Here is a 16,552-nt window from a genome sequence, read left to right as displayed (position 1 = left end):
CGGATTCCGGTTTTCTTTTCATGATACGTAACCTTGAAAACCACTAATTAGCCACTTCTACCCTAATTGGCCATAAATATAAAATAGTTTACTAATCTCGGTCAAACCATGACCATGGGATATTCTGGTCTTCAAAGACTGTCTTCAAACGAAGTGTACCGGAGTGAAGCTTTTTCAATTCACTGGGTTTCCAACAAGTTATTTGGTAATCTTCAAAGTAGATCCGGGTCTTATCGGAGATCTGTATAGATGTTAAGTAACCTTACTTGGCTTGTTTCCATTGTGGTGTCAAAATTATCTTTGAAGATTTATTTTCTTGAGTCCAGGGTAGTGTTTTGGAAACATGTTTGATATACGTTAGAAGGTAAGGGTTGTTCAACTGGAAATTTCTTGATTAGTAGAGGAAATTAGGACAGGTTTTTGATGTTTGGAGGTCTAGGCTTCATCATTATTATAGAAAAGGATTGGGTTTCTATGAACCTGTGACAGGGGGATTAACAATGGGAGATAACAATTGACTGCACAGATAGCCGAGTGGTTGAAGTCTTCATGCTAAAACCCACGTAGGAAAGATTTTGTGTCATCTACGAATGCTCGTCCTAAGTCTGGATGTCTTTGTGCATGTGACTTCAATGAAGCCCTGAGACAAAAAGATTAAACTTGTGTGAATGTCGTTAAATATGATTTTTATAATTATTGTCTGTTTGTCTATGAGTTTGTTTGTGATGTAACCATCAAAAGTTTATCTGGTACTATTTTTTACTCATGTGTTAAGGTAATTATTAAGTGTTTTTTCGGTTCATGAATATAATGCTTCAGAGAATCGCGTAGAAAAACTTGTCATAAGATACATTCAAAGGCGCTTGCATTACTAGTGAATATAGGTAATTAGACTTATACAAGTACAATGTTGCGTAGGCGTGTACCTACTATAAAAAAGAACACATAATTATGTTAAAAAAGCATGTTTGTAACATTCTATCATAATAAACCTACACAAACAAACAGATCCTTGTATTTTACGAAATTTCGTATTCATTAAGCAAAGATTTGGATTTCAGCGCTCTTACTATGAAACTCTTGACATAAAACTCTTTTATGATCGAAGCGAGACAATACAATACAAATTGTAGAGCGCCATCTCGCTTTATCAGCGATGACAGTACTGCTTTATGATTTCATAATACAGGTACTGTTCATTAAAAATAATTGGTATTGTACCGACATATTTTTTCTGTTGCAGATCGAATTACGTCAAAGATTATACACTTGGGGCAGACGAACGTAGTGTATTGTGGAAGTTTTCTCATAATGGTGAGTTCGGAATATATGGGGGTAATTTGCTATGTACTATTTGTTGCTGGAGAGAAAATAATGATGTCTTTTTTGCTGTTAGATGAAAACTAATGTTTTTTGTTTTATTTTATTAGAAACTAGCTGTCTCTCGGCTCTGCCCACATGAAATAACGCTGTAAAGCTTAGTCCACATTTTTTAAGGTTTTTAAACCAAACCCTATGTATTTATATTATTTTATTTGTGGGGTTTTTTCTGTTCAGAAAATGTTACCCCAAACCCTATGTTACTGGTTGTAGCTCATGAACCGTGATAGCTAGATTATATAGTTAAAAAAACACATATATTATGATATAATACTGCTGCTTTAACAAATAATCAAAATAAAAACCACTCTACCAATAGAAGTATTTATTTGTATAAATTGTTGCAGATACATATGGCGTCCACTTTCTATACAAAAGGAGCTTACAAATGATCATATCACAACACTTCAGCGAAACAACTGTTATGCCCGGCGTCGACGTAAGTATGGGAAAACTGAATTATTCTTTTAAAACTTCAAATTTTTATTCATCATTGACTAACAGCCTTTGCCCTTCCACTGATAGGCCTCCCTTTTCTCATGACAATTTCTAAGTTCCTGTGCCAGCCTCATCCAGGATTCGACCCAAGGCCCTTACTATATCGTCGAACGATCTTGCTCCCGGACGAACGACGCGTCTTGTTGATTCTCTCTCTCTCTCTCTCTCTCTCTCTCTATACTCACTTGCAGTATAAAACGGACCTGAATGCCAATTTCATGGTCCTAATCTGAGTAGTTTAACCTCTGCGGTGATAAGTCACTCACTTAGTTATCCTTTTAAACATACATCTATAGTATAAATCACGCGCAGGTCTATCATCTATCTAATTTTTAGGCTAAAATATTCCAACGAAATTATTTTCAACTATTATAAGCAAAGGCAGGCAAAGCGCTGCTATTGTTCATACAATTCCATTAACTATAATCTTGACATTATCACTCACATTTACCAGTTATTAAGCTCAGAGTTTGGACGTTTATAAATACCTGTATTTTAATAGCTCTAACAATTTATCCGAGGCATCAAGAGATTAAATTTCCCGTTAGGTCTTAGAACTAAGACATTAAAATAATAGCACCACTATATCTTCCTCCCACGTTAAATATGGCGAGTTTCGAGATTCAGGTTAGATTTACAACAAACAGCTGTATTGTGAAATGTTGTTGCTTTGAGATGAGTTTAGGTGACGGGTTTGTGTGCGGATTAATAACAAGGGAATAGAGATTGGTTTTTTCAAATAGTGTTCTTGATTTAAAATTGTTGAGTTACGGGTTTAATGAAGTTTTCTCGTTACTACTATACTTTTTGCTATATATACTATTTTTTTTTGTTCAGATTTTTTTCTGAAACACAGGCTTTTACGTTTTCTCTTCTTTCTCTAAATTATTTAATAAGAGTTTACCGCAAATTGTCTTTAAGCTACGACAAAAAAGCTTTTTTTTCATACAAAAGTAATTTTAGTATTTCCCTTTCGCAACTTACCCAACTTCTAATTAAATATTAATATATCATCCTATCTGATAGGTACAATAAAAACAAGAAGTCTCTTTAGGTGACTGTCATCATGCTATATCAACAAGATCTATTGTATAGAAATTATTGTCTTCTTAAAATCACGTCGTGACCTCTCTTTTTTTTCAGCCATTACTTTCCCACTGCAGGGCAAAGGCCTCCCTTAGATTCTTCCACTCTGTCCGGTCTATTGCTTTTGCCATCCACTGTTATTGGTACGCATCCAGTTCGTCGCGCCATCTCATTCGAGGCCGTCCTCGTCGCCGTTTTATGTTTGATGGGACCCAGAGGGTACAGACTTTGGCCCAGGAGTTATCGGGCAAGCGACAAACGTGGCCGGCCCATTCCTATTTTAAATGGGCAGCTTTCAGACGCAGTATACTGTTGACCTCTCAATTAAACAAAATACGTTAATCTTCTTCTTCTTGGATCTCCAACTAGTGAAGGTTTAGCGATCATCTTGTTGTAGTTTGTCTTAGTAGCTCGAAGGAACAATTATTTAATGCTCGCTAAATTAATGATACACAAGTCCTTATATTATATCAAACCTTGTAATGGTTTCAAACAATTTTCGGAGGAATTAACTAGGCGATAGAACAGAAGACTGTTCTAAAATTCTTAAACATGGAATACCATCTGCTTTTTGACATCCTACCATCTCGTCTTGAAGTAATCATTCAGATATGTAAAAGAGACGCCACTCTACACCGTGCAACGTGCTATCTCTCTTCAAAAACTGCCATATTATTACTTTAAAAGATGGCAGTAGACCCTCTGATACAATTAGTATGTCTTTCTTTATGGCCCATCCGTTGATTTAATTACAATCGTTGGCGCCTGTGAGAGAAGAGATGAGGAAAATTGTACCTTCATAATTCTTATTTTAGGTGGTAATTTGGTAAATGAAAATGTATTACGCCATTAGACAGGACATACACTGAATGTTAGCCAGTAATCGCAGCGTAGGAAAAGTACGAAGTCAACGTAGGAAAGTCTTTGTGTGTGTTGCAAAGAAGTCGCTTTTGGGATATTGAAGTTGTCGAATTTCTTCAGCGATTCGAAAAGGTTGCACGCGGTTTTGGGGTACAAGTTTAAACTGTAAGATTTTGAGTCTTTCATAAAAAAAATGATAAATCACATCACATCAAAATTCATTTCAAGATAGACTACAAAGGAGCACTTTTTGAATGTAAATTATTTTATATAGACAGCTTTCGAATCGCCCACCCTTTAGATGATAGGCATAGAAAAATGATAGGCAACAGAAAAGGCAGATGATACTTTGCACTGATTGGAATTACTGATTTTCTCTTTCTTCTTCATGTAAGGCAGTGACATTTTAAGTGGAGCTGGGGTCTAACATGTATAAATAAGAGAATTCATACAAACTATCTCATGAATAAGTTACGCTCTGGGCCATTTCCGATATCCACTAGCTTAAGTCTCAAACGACGCGTGTCTATGTATTCTATGAATTCGTAAAGCATTAGTCGCTTGCAGATCTCATAACACGACCATAGTGTTCGAAATATTACAATAGGCCTATTTTTTTTTGGTAAGTATAAATCGGATAGAATTTTTAATTATTAATTATGTGGACAAAAAAAACATAAAGATCAATAATTTTAGGTGAAATTAGGTGTTTAGCCACGTGGTGTTCAAACCAATCATAGAAACCTGCTGCAGTTGTAAAATAAAATCAAAATTATTTTTACGAAAATTAGGCTACTAAGTAGCACTTTTTGAATGTCAAATTTAAATGAACAGCACCTAGATTCGCTCACCCTTCGCTTCCTAATAGAAATGCCTTTGTCGCGAGAGAAGAAAGGGCGCAACAAACTCCCCAGCAGCACGCTATCTTTCATTGTTTACAATACATAAGACAATCAAACAACACTGTGTTAGAACAGTCGTTTTTGTATAAGTTTCTTAAATAATTGGATCCTCAAAAAAACCCTCTGTCTGTAATAAATAAATTACACTGTTTCGCCAGCTGCGACGTCATTTAAGACGAAAAATTTGATAGTCTTGACCGTAATGGTCATGCTATGAGATAAACTTTGATTTCATTTCTGAAAACGCGAATGCGTGGGTTTAGGTGATGTCCAAACCTGGAAAGCCATTTATCACTATCTATCATACCCTAAATTAAAATCTTCTAAAAACAAACTTAAGTTGCTAGTTGATTGACCTCAATTAAGTCTACAACCGCTAAAAACTCACTTAATTCGACTAAAAGGACCACAATATATACCTAACTTACTGAATAATTATCTCAAAAAGGAACAATTTCTATAGTAACAACATAACTAGTCATAAAATAGAATAAGTCCGTACAATTCAAACAATTTAAACCCACGTCTCACAATTCAAGTGGCATTTTGAATTCAACATTGTATTGTGTAACCTTCTTTGTTTCCTAATTTCAATTTTATATTTTATTCTGGTAAAGAGAAATGTACTTTAAGAGTTATGTTTTAAAGTTGATATTTTAATACAGGTCAGTCTACAGTGTACGCTGAATGGACCACATCCAGCTCGCTTCGCTTGGGAAAGAGATGGTATTGTAATATCATCTAATACCGATTCTAGGTAAGTCAGCTTCGCTTTATTTGTCTTTATTAAATAAGTTCTTTGTAACACGTAGGAGCTTGAAATATATTTTCTCCTTTAAGTTCACTTTAAAGTAAGTCTTTTTTATAATTTAATTTGTTGATTGAATTCTAAATTTTGAAATATCAATGAAATTGTTTCGAGTTTTCAAAATTTGCTTTCTTTACAGCTTCGATCTCATTGTCAATCATATTTTAGAACACTATTACGTCAATGAATTGTTGAGCGAAACTTTAGAATTACCTCTCCTACTTAGACATAAATAAACTTACCTTACATTAACGTACATAAAAAAAATACTAGATCAATATACAAAACAAAAAGTAAGTCGTAGTCAGTCCTTATGGACTTACTTTGGTCCTTTTACTCTAATACTCTTTTCCTCAACAATTTCTCTATAAAATCTGTGTTAGTAATGGAACTTATCTCAGTAATATATTACGGTATGGCAGCTACTTATATCCTTTGAGCGTGTAGGATGGAAGTCGTCAGATTTCTATATAATTTAGTGCAAAGGAATGCCACACGACCTGAATGCAGTATCAGAACAGCTATTACTATTTATTATGTATTTATTTGAAAACTTAGTTAGTTCTTCCCACGTTTTTATAAACTCACTTTATTGTTTGCTTGCTTGTATAATTGTTTGTTTGTTTGTCGTTCCGGTTGGATTTTTGTAACTCAAGTTTGAGGCACTTTCCGATAAGCTAGCAGGCTGAAATTTTCAGGGTAGCTTCAAACCCGATGACATTTAAAAACGTAGGTACTTAGACTTTTTTTAATCTATTAATTTTAATAAATATATACATTCACGCTAACTAGTCCGTACCAAAGGACTGCTTACAAAAAGTTCGGAAAGACTTAACACGAGAACGGCAAAAAATAATTCGAATCACATAATATCATTTAAGAATAGAGTTCTCAATACAAGACCTCCTTACTTAATGTCAGTAACATTATTTTTTGTCCGTAGTTTTCATATAGCTCCTGTAAAATATAAACTTGTGAATTTCTTTCGTTTCGTTATTATTCCAAAGAGTACTCAGAGAGCCTTGATTATTGTAAACATTGCATAAACTGCATACACAACTTAATTAAATACATCGGAATACGCATCATATTTAATTAAAAAGGGCGAAAAGCTTTCATTTTATTTTCTTTAAAAGAAGTTATTGTTTTACCGAATAATGGCATTGTACGGCGGCTTACTGTTTTCGTAACGAATAAATCATATGAAGTTTTTTGTTCAGCGTAAAAGGTTAATAAATTATTGCGTTTAAGGAATATTGGTTCATTGAAAAATATATTAATCATGAGGCATATGCACAGAGTCATTGAGTTTTTGCCTTAAAAAAATATTTATTTATTTATTTAATTATCACACTAATCTACCCTTACAGGTTACTTAACCTAATGCGGTAGCTAGAACTAAACAAAGGTCTAAGTATTTATGTGAACTCGGGATACGATTGAATTATTATGCACATAGTTGCAGGTCTAAATTCCAGCAACTGCTTTACTATGTAATATATGTTTCTTTTAAAAAGATTATATACGTAGAAATTTTAAGAAGAGATACTCCGGCGTTTCTTTAATTACACATCAATTTTGTTTTTATTTTACATGATTACCGTACTGGGAAATCTATACCCGCTATCGGAAAATTCAATTATAAATAAACTAGCTGTTGCCCGCGACTTCGTCCTCGTGGGTAGTAGATATAAATAAATTATGATTTATACCTGCCCTGTTTTTTTTTACATTTTCCATTGTATCTCCGCTCCTATTAGTCGCAGCGCGATGGTTTATAACCTAAAGCCTTCCTCGATGAATGGTCTATTCAACACAAAAAGATTTTTTCAATTTGGACCAGTAGTTCTAATTCTGCGTGTATTCTTTTCCTTGTTGTAACTAAAAAAAAATATTAACCGTAGTGTGACTGTCGATTAAGCATGTAAACTTTTTTATTTGATCGAAGTGTGTATTAGGAAATCTGTTCTCCCTTTCGCTGTGTGTATCAATCATATTAATTGTATAGGTTACCACGTCAATGCGGTAACATCCCTCTTGGAAAAATATTATTGTAAATGTAAATATCTGTTTCAAGAATCTGTACTTACTGTGTAACTATGTGAATTGAATATTTGAATGACAGAGTCAAAATCAAAAATATTGGATAGTACAGAAACGTGTCGCCATAATTGTTGTCTAATTACCTCCTAGTTGCGCCTAAGGAACTACCTACTTCAAAAAAGACACATCATCATCTTCAAAAGTGAAATTTTAAAAACCTCTTCTTTTCTTTCCTTTAACACTCGTATATTTCGTGTGAATTATGAAGTCTCTTTTGTTCCCAGGTATGCTATTGGTCAAACCATGTCACCAGATGGCGGTGTTATCACGCAACTCAACATATCACACACGAGGGTTGATGATGGCGGGCTGTTCGCGTGTGTTGCTCATCACGGCGATAGTGTGATGATGCACCATGATAGGATTAATGTTTACGGTGAGTTGTTTGAGATAGAATGTTTAAGGTATGGTGGTATAACCCGAATTCGTACTTACTTTTAATCACATCACCAGAGTGAGACGAAAAAGATTGGTGCATTCAAATGCAAAATACAAATAATTGTATAGTGACTTTGATTTACTTGCATGGAAACCTGGGGTTGTGAATTGATTGATTGCTTGATCACTGGCGGATTGGTGATTTAGATCCGATTTTGAGATGTACCTTTTCAAAGTTTTCATTTTTTTATTTGGCTGCTTGCTTGTTTGATGGGAATTCATCATTCTCCCGCTTTGGGTTGAGCAGCAGGGATTGTCGACTTTTACTAGCTAAAAACCCATCCATGTTCTTTATTTTGCCTTTTTGTGAACACAATTGTTCAGCGGTAACCTTTCCGGACAATCCCGTTAGAAGTCAAATAGTTTTACTCCAGCAAAGAAAATCATGTAATCAGTGTAATCCTAGTTTTTTCTTGGGTACAGAAGTCTAAAAATTACAGTATATATATCCGACGACTCTACTTTATATATTATAGATCAACTTTGTCCTAAAGGAAAATAAGAAAATACCAACTTAGTGCAAATAAAATATTTGAAACAAAACTTTCTGATGGTCTCAAATGAGATTGCAAGCATTATGATAACCGTTCAAATTCAATTGGATCGAACTGGAAAATCATTTAGGAACCTCGCAATAAGCTCATTTCAGTAGAAGGCTCAAAATGACAATCGGTTTGGTCCTTATTACAAAGCGAACCGAACTTTGGATTTTATTTTTTAACTAGCTGTTGCCCACGACTTCGTCCCCGTGGGTAGAAGATATAAGTTATGATTTATACCTGCCCTGTTTTTTTCACATTTTCCATTGTATCTTCGCTCCTATTAGTCGCAGCGTGAAGGTTTATAGCCTAAAGCCTTCCTCGATTCAACACAACAAGAATTTTTTAATTTGCACCAGTAGTTTCTGAGATTAGCGCGTTCAAACAAACAAACTTTTCAGCTTTATATATTAGTATATAGATATTATCAGGGATCTAATAGTTTAATTCATTTTTGGAGGCTTGTTCACAAATTTAAATTTGTTAATAGCTGAAAAACTATTAATGAGTTTTACAACCAATATCAGAACGACATTGCTGTCGAAAATTACTTTTTCTTTGCTTTGCCGTAATAGGCAAACATTTTTCTTCTTTGAATTTTAAGTTATAGAGTTCATCCCCAAAGAGTAAAAACGGAACTCTATTGCTAAGGCTCCGCTTTCTGTGATTTTTTTAGAATGACATGATATATTCTTTTTACCGCTTTAACAAAAAAAAAACAAAAATCAAGGTCAATAAGCAATGCTTTGTACGGCTAGAAATTCGATAGGCGACCAACTGTTTTACAAATTTGTGTTTCTTTAGTACAAGTCGACTAGAGACCGATCAAAAAGAGCAATATCCCAATTTGGCCTATGACGTCATACTTACTTCTGCCTATCTTGACAATAAATATATAACCTATGAAACCTCATTTCAAACTCTCGGGTATAAAGGTTCAACCGGGATACACCCTCAACCACGAGGGTTATCTTCACCCATAACTTTTATTGAGAAACTTGAAGCCCTTTTAAAATAAAAACAGAATAGTAAGATACACTTTCAAAGTTTATTTACTATAAAGTTTTGGTGCCGAGAAAGACAGTACAGTTGGCAACAAAAGTTAGGACTTAAATGTTTACTTTTAAATTAAAGTGTAGAGCGACTTTTGTTGCTTGTTGTACGTTTTTGTAGGTTAAGAGTGAGCATTTCTATATCCTTTTAAAATGGCTGGCAATTATAAAATCAAAACAAAAAAACTCCTATAGGCATCCTGGCTCTTAACAAGTAAGTCGCTTTACCAACCTTTAAAAATTTGTTTTTCTCGAATCAAACCTAATTTTATTTTCATATTTCTCTTTAATTTGATCAGATACATTTTTTCAATACTTTGAGAAAAATTCACCTCGCCAAGCTTACATTGCGCGTTGTGTCGTGGATTCACGTTCACTGATCCAAGAATGCTTGTCCTGAATCTGTCCTTAAAATCTTCAGTGAGAGAGTCGTATTTTCTAAAAAATATATTAACATGTTACTTACTCAGAATTTACTAGATGGCACTTTATTTATTATTGTGAGATACTTGGAATTCAATAAGTGTGGTGATCGTCTCTATACAAAAAGAAAAATGTTCAAGACATGCTTTTAGACGATGACATAACATTAAATATCACTTTAATTTAAATCTTAAATTTTATTTAAATTTAGTTTATTGTATAAACATTTTAAGTTGATTTATTATAATTAAATAAAATATTTGCAATCTTAAATTAAAACCAATCAAAATTATAATTTAAAACACAAATCTGAATTGACGAAAGTTTTATACTCTTAGCATAATACTGGTAAACTGGAAGCTTGAATTTTAGTGTGGATAGATACTAACGATCTAAGCCTAATTGGGTAGAGTCTGTCGCAAATAGAGAGAGCACAAACTACCTTTACTATAGCCTCTTGGAGCATAGCTAGTAGCTATGGGGAAAAGAGACACTGTTACAAAAGTATATAGCTCTATCTCGTTTTAACGTCAAAGGTCTTGATTCAAGGTTCAGAGTTAATTAAATTTGAATTAAATTTGCTGAGATGTAATTTTAAATTTATTTGCATTGAAATTTTGTTTTAAAAAGTGATCTAGAGATGAACATTTTTTTTTATTTCATCACGTTTCTCGTATTCAATAATTTAATCCTTGTGTCGCGGGGGCTTCACAAACATTAAAGCTACATACACGATACTCAGAGCTTAACGGTTGAATTTTTCACTGAAAACAACAAATAAAGATAGAAATTGACCTAGGTCAATAGGTTGCTCTAGAGCAACGGTCAGAAAGGCCTTTTTATAGCCGTGACCATCTTATAAAAATTTGTTTTTCGTTAGCCTCGGACTTGTTCTTCTGCTCCTTTAAATGCCTTTAGATGCTTTTAAGCGAGAGTTTCCTTATCTTCTTAGACAGTTTTCAGCAAAATAGCTTGACCCAGATACAGCAGGCAAAACAATAATTGTGGTTTTAATTTCCTGAACAGACCGTAATGTACCGATATTATGAGTACATTTTTTCTTCTTTCTCGAAAACCTATTCATCTACCCTAATTGACTGCCAACATAAAACAAATTCATTTTGTTTATAAGACAAAACTTTTGTAGAAGCTCACATCATAAAACTGTTAATAATAGTTTAAGAGAATTTAAAAGTCAGATGACTCAGCCCGTTTCTGAACAGCCAGCATATTTATGCTTCAGTATATTTTATCGCGTATTCTTATTTTATATGGCTGTAAAGATATAAGTACTGTGGAGTATGTTTTAAGATCAGGATATAAGACCTTTGAAACGAAGAGGAATACATGAGAATACAAGAGGAATCCTATTATTGAGGCCCTGATGAATGTCCGTCCGGCTGTTACCAGGCCGTTTTTCAGGCACTGCTAATTAGTTAAAAAAAAGAGATGATGTATTTCTATTGCCCTTGTAACGGAAAATAATAGAAATCATGGTCAATATTGAGCAAGAGTTGACTAAACTTTGGCATTTAAAGTAAGGGTTCGTAAACTGTTACTGGAAAGTCTAGCTGAGTTGTCCCTACAACCTTCATCGTCCTAATTCTTAAATCTAAGTATGTGTATGCACTATATCTTATGTATTAGTATTATTTTCCTTAGTATGTAAATAAGTAAGTCTACATATTGCCCATAATGTATGTTTAATTAGGATATATATATATTACCTTACATTTATTTATACGCACACCTACTTCTTGATATCTCTGCATCACCCTATGGTTGACTGGTAGAGAATGCCCCAGGCATTAAGTCCGCCATTGTACATTTAATGTATAGAAGTGTAAATAAATAAATAAATAAATAAATAAACTTAGGTTTTTTTCAATAAGACTTATCTTTCTTTTAATATGGTGTTTCTTTCAATACTTTTCCAATATATCCCCTGTGTTTATTTAGACGTTTCTTCTCAGCGTAGTCAGCCATTGTATGAAGGATTGCAACCCATTGCTATACACCGACACAAGAACGCGGATGACGTAGCACGGCGCTTCGGGTTAAGTCAGTAAGAGTCTGACACTACCCCATTTCCTCTCGCGAGGGAGTGGGTGTCCATAAAGAAGCCCTTAACAAAAAAAGGGGGGGGGTGACTACAGCCAATGTCGACTCCAGCCAGCAATTGTAAAAGTGAAAATGTTGAAGTGATGACGACTATCCTAATTGCAGTATACATTATTTTACTTCATTTCATTCATCGTATAAAAAATTTCCTAACTCGACAAGAAACAGAAAAATGATTTCCCTATCCCCAAAACAATTGAGCATCAATTGACAAACAGTTTCAAAGTCTATCTCTCCTATTGTCGCAGGTCCGCCGTACATTCGAACGCTACCGCCGTTCAAAGTGCAAAGCGGCCAGAGTGTCACCCTCAAGTGCCCCTACTATGGATATCCTGTCAGGTAAGGAGTCACTGGTAGATAGTTTTGAACCTTGTTTGTATTAGTAATAAGGTTGATTTTCACAAGTAAATTGTCGGGAGATTTTCTCGGCCTTATTATTGTTAGTTAATTTTGCGTGAAAAGAGTTTAATAGAAGGTGTTTTTTTATATTCTAGATAAAAAAAACTACATTTTGGTTTGTGGGTTTTTTTAGGTATTTAAAATGTTATTGTTGTTTATGTTGTTAAATTGTACATATATGTGAAGCTATATGATTGATGCAAGAATAATTTGAATGATCTAAAACTTGTACCTTTTCATTTACACAGATAAACAAATCTTCTCAAAATTTCAAACAAAACAACAGAATGCTTTAAAATATCCACTTCAATTTGTAGCACTCATACCTGAAAACATATTAATACAACAATTAAAATCATCATGAAAATAACAAAGAATTGTTTTCTATTGTAATCAAATTCTGTGTCTTTGCCAAATATTCGTTTCTTTTGTCCTTTATTACTCCTAGCTAAAATACGCTATACCAAGAATACATTTAGCTTTTCATGTCATTTTTATGGTCTCCCAGAAAACTCCATCAAAATATTTTTATAGCGAATAAACAACGAACGTGGAACGTTTATGTAAAAAATTCGAATATGGCTTCTTTCGTTTTGTTTTTTTATGAAAAATAATAGAAATATATCTGTTTGGGACAGTATTCATAAAATGTTAGAACGAGTTTTGTTTTTTATTTAAATTATTTGTATGGTTTTTGAATTTATTGAAATGTTCTATTATACTTTTTAGAAATTGGTGAGAATTTCTTTGTATTGACTATCCTTTCATATGAAGAGCGAAGACTTAGATTTTATTCGTTAAATCCAATAAAATTTTAGGCGTTTTCCATTGTTACCGACTCTATTTGCGGAATCAAAATATGTTTTTTTATGATGTACTGGGATAACGTAAAAAAACAGCTATAGTACTTTGTTTCAGTTAGTTACTTGACATTACGTAACAGCTCTTCGTGTTTCAATTCTTCTCATCATTTATACAAACAAAAGAAAACAGTAGATTTGATCTAAAGTTAAAAAAAAAAAAACTATGAATTCCTACATTCCAGTCTACATATCAAATAGTTCCAAAAAAACTATTTCCATATCACTAAATACAATCTCCCAAAAACCTGTTCTTTCGAAGCGTACTCCTATATTCGTATTTGCAGGGAAATAACATGGGAATACAAAGGTAAAGAAATAAACTCGGATATCACAACACAAAGTAATCGGTACAAACGATCGGCGAACAAAACGGCAAGTATAGAAATATTCGGGAGAAAACCGAAATTAAGAGAGAAGAGGGATTTGGCGATAGTCTCGAACAACGGGATTCTGAACATACCGAGAGTCTCGAAATCTGATAACGGAGCCTCATACTCATGTATAGTCAGAAGTCCTTCTGGAGAAATGGCCAAGAGATCCTTTGAACTGCACGTGGTAGAGGCGCCGCAACTGGAAGAAATTCTACTGCCAACGGATCTGCAAGAAGGGCAAATAGTTCAAATACATTGTAATCTTAAGAGTGGAGATTCCCCTGTTTATTATTCTTGGTTGAAGGATGGGAAGAAGATCCCGACGCATTTGAAGGTATGGATCAGACTAGCACGTTTCATTTTAAGAAACAGAATTTTGAAATATTTTCCATCTACTTCATGATCTGTTTGATCAGGTAACACACTGTCATTTTGAAATAAAACTGAAAACTTGCAAACGTGGAAGAAGTAAAGTGTATTACGCGATGTATAGTCCATATAGCATCTCGCTTTGACAACTAATAAAAATAATCTTCAGTCTTTAGGATGCGGTGGTTCGCCCACCTTTATATTTTGAAATACCCTATTTCAAATCAACTATCCACGTTCAAAATTTTGCATGACTGAGACGTGTCAAGATAAACTGGTTTTGAATTTTGATCATAATTATTCTGGTAATGCTAATGATTTTAGTATTAACCTAAAATTTACCAATAGCTTTGATGTGACCCCTTTCATCTTTCAGGCTTTAGTTAAATGACATGACATTAAGATCAAACAGGTTATAAATTTGGCCTTAAATTACCCGTTAAATGCCTTTGGCTTTCGATCTCAAATAGGTAACTTTACACAAAGAATTACCGGTGGGTAATTAATCACGGGGTAGTTTCTCGGTCTAAGTTTACTTAGACAGACATTTCATTCAGTGGGTAGAATTTCTTAAATCTTCTAAGTTAAAATGGAATTTAGGTAACTTTTAAGTCGTTTTAAATAACCAATCTGTCTGTTTTAGTTTTAGATTGCATGGCTATTATGTAAGTTGCAGAAGTCGTTCTCAATTTTTTTTTGATAAAATTGATAATGGTATGTCTGTCCCGTTCGTTTTTAGGGTCCGTACACAAAGAGTAAAAAAAGAATCCGATTGTTAGAAACCCGATTGTTGCAAGTCCGACTCTCTCTGAACTTTTCCTTTTTTTATTCTACTACTAGTGTATTATAATTCTCCTTCATAAATGTCCGAATACATAAGATTCCCTGTAGTAACCAAAATTTAATCTAAAGCGATTTTATGTATCCGCTGTTTCATTTTCGCAATATCTTGAAAACTGACGTCGAAAGCGAAATAAATTTGATCTTAAAACTACGGCACTTAACTTTTGACTATCCAGAATTTAATCTTCGTAAAATCTAAAGCTTTTTGGAGTCAAACTAAAATTATCGTTTGATAAATATCCTAACTTACTATAAAAGGTTTTTTATTACATTGTAAATCTTCATCACCGCTTCTAAAGTCAGCTAATAAATTCACGAAGAAATAAATTTTTGATTTTGAACACAATTTAGATAATCCAAAATTTCATCTTCATAAATTGATACTCCTGAATTTATGAGTACTAAATAGGAACTCAATTTACTTAATCCTTATAATCCGGTCTGTAAAGATTCGTATACACTTGGTGACCGTGCTTTAAGTCTTTTGTATGCGAGGCAACGTAAGTTGTTGATACCCGAAGATTTTAGATTACCACTAGCTGTTGCCAGCGACTCCGCTTGCTAGAAATCGAAAATGACTCTACGATAATATAAATCATCTTTTAATAAACTATCTGTTTACCAAATTTGGTCCAAATTCGTTCAGTGGTTTTTGCGATGAAAAGTAACAAACATCCACACTTACAAACGTTCATGCTTATAATATTAGTTGGACTATAAACATTTAAAGGGGTTCATACAATCATTGACATCTAAAGTTGGGTACCAATAGTTTTTGTGTATCGCTACACGTTACCTCACATAAACTTAATAATTAGGACTTATGCGAAGACATAACGATTTTTTAGATTTTTTAAATGTCACGGAATATACGAAACTAACTCTTATAAAATTTTCAGATAGCAGAAAGGAGTTTGGAAGTTTTTAGCGTTTTGATAATAAAGAACGTGTCTTTAGACCACTGTGGTACTTACACCTGCGTGGCTGCGAACCATGTGGCTAAGGTGAATCGGACTGTCAATCTGTACATAAAAGGTGATTGTGAGCTTCTTTACATAATTAATCGTAGTTTTTAGTCTCTCATGGTGTGTAAATAGTAAAGCCGCCTCAACATTGAAATGAAACTACTTTCACGGATTTTATCGCGGTTTAATTTTTGATTTTAGTTCCCGACGTTTCGAAACCTTTGCAGGTATCATGGTCACGGGCAGACTGAGATGGTGGTCGTCTTGACAGAAGATGTTGCTCGTTCTACCTTCATATTTTTAATTAATTACAACACTTAACTTTTTGAGCAGCTCTGATCAGGTGGCCTATATAGATTCCCTTAAAATACAGATTTCAGGATTCATTTTTTTTCTGATATCTGTGATCATAAGGAACCTTGTATATTATTGATTTGTTATGGCTGAGGTTTTTGTATTCCATCAATTACTTTTTTAAATTTTTACGCCAAAAACTTAATTCAATTCTCTCCGTTCAAATTGTTTATTTAC

The 16,552-nt window shown here is 33.7% G+C and overlaps 1 pseudogene; it reads left to right on the top strand.

Moving 5' to 3' along the window:
* LOC113499328 overlaps positions 1–16,552 on the top strand; it is a 56,614-nt pseudogene that overhangs the window by 13,167 nt on the left and 26,895 nt on the right.

The sequence above is a fragment of the Trichoplusia ni genome, chromosome 12, assembly GCF_003590095.1.
Source record: "Trichoplusia ni isolate ovarian cell line Hi5 chromosome 12, tn1, whole genome shotgun sequence".
Lineage (NCBI taxonomy): Eukaryota > Metazoa > Arthropoda > Insecta > Lepidoptera > Noctuidae > Trichoplusia > Trichoplusia ni.
The sequence above is the reverse complement of the archived record's forward strand: the minus strand, read 5'-3'. Positions and strand labels throughout refer to the sequence as shown.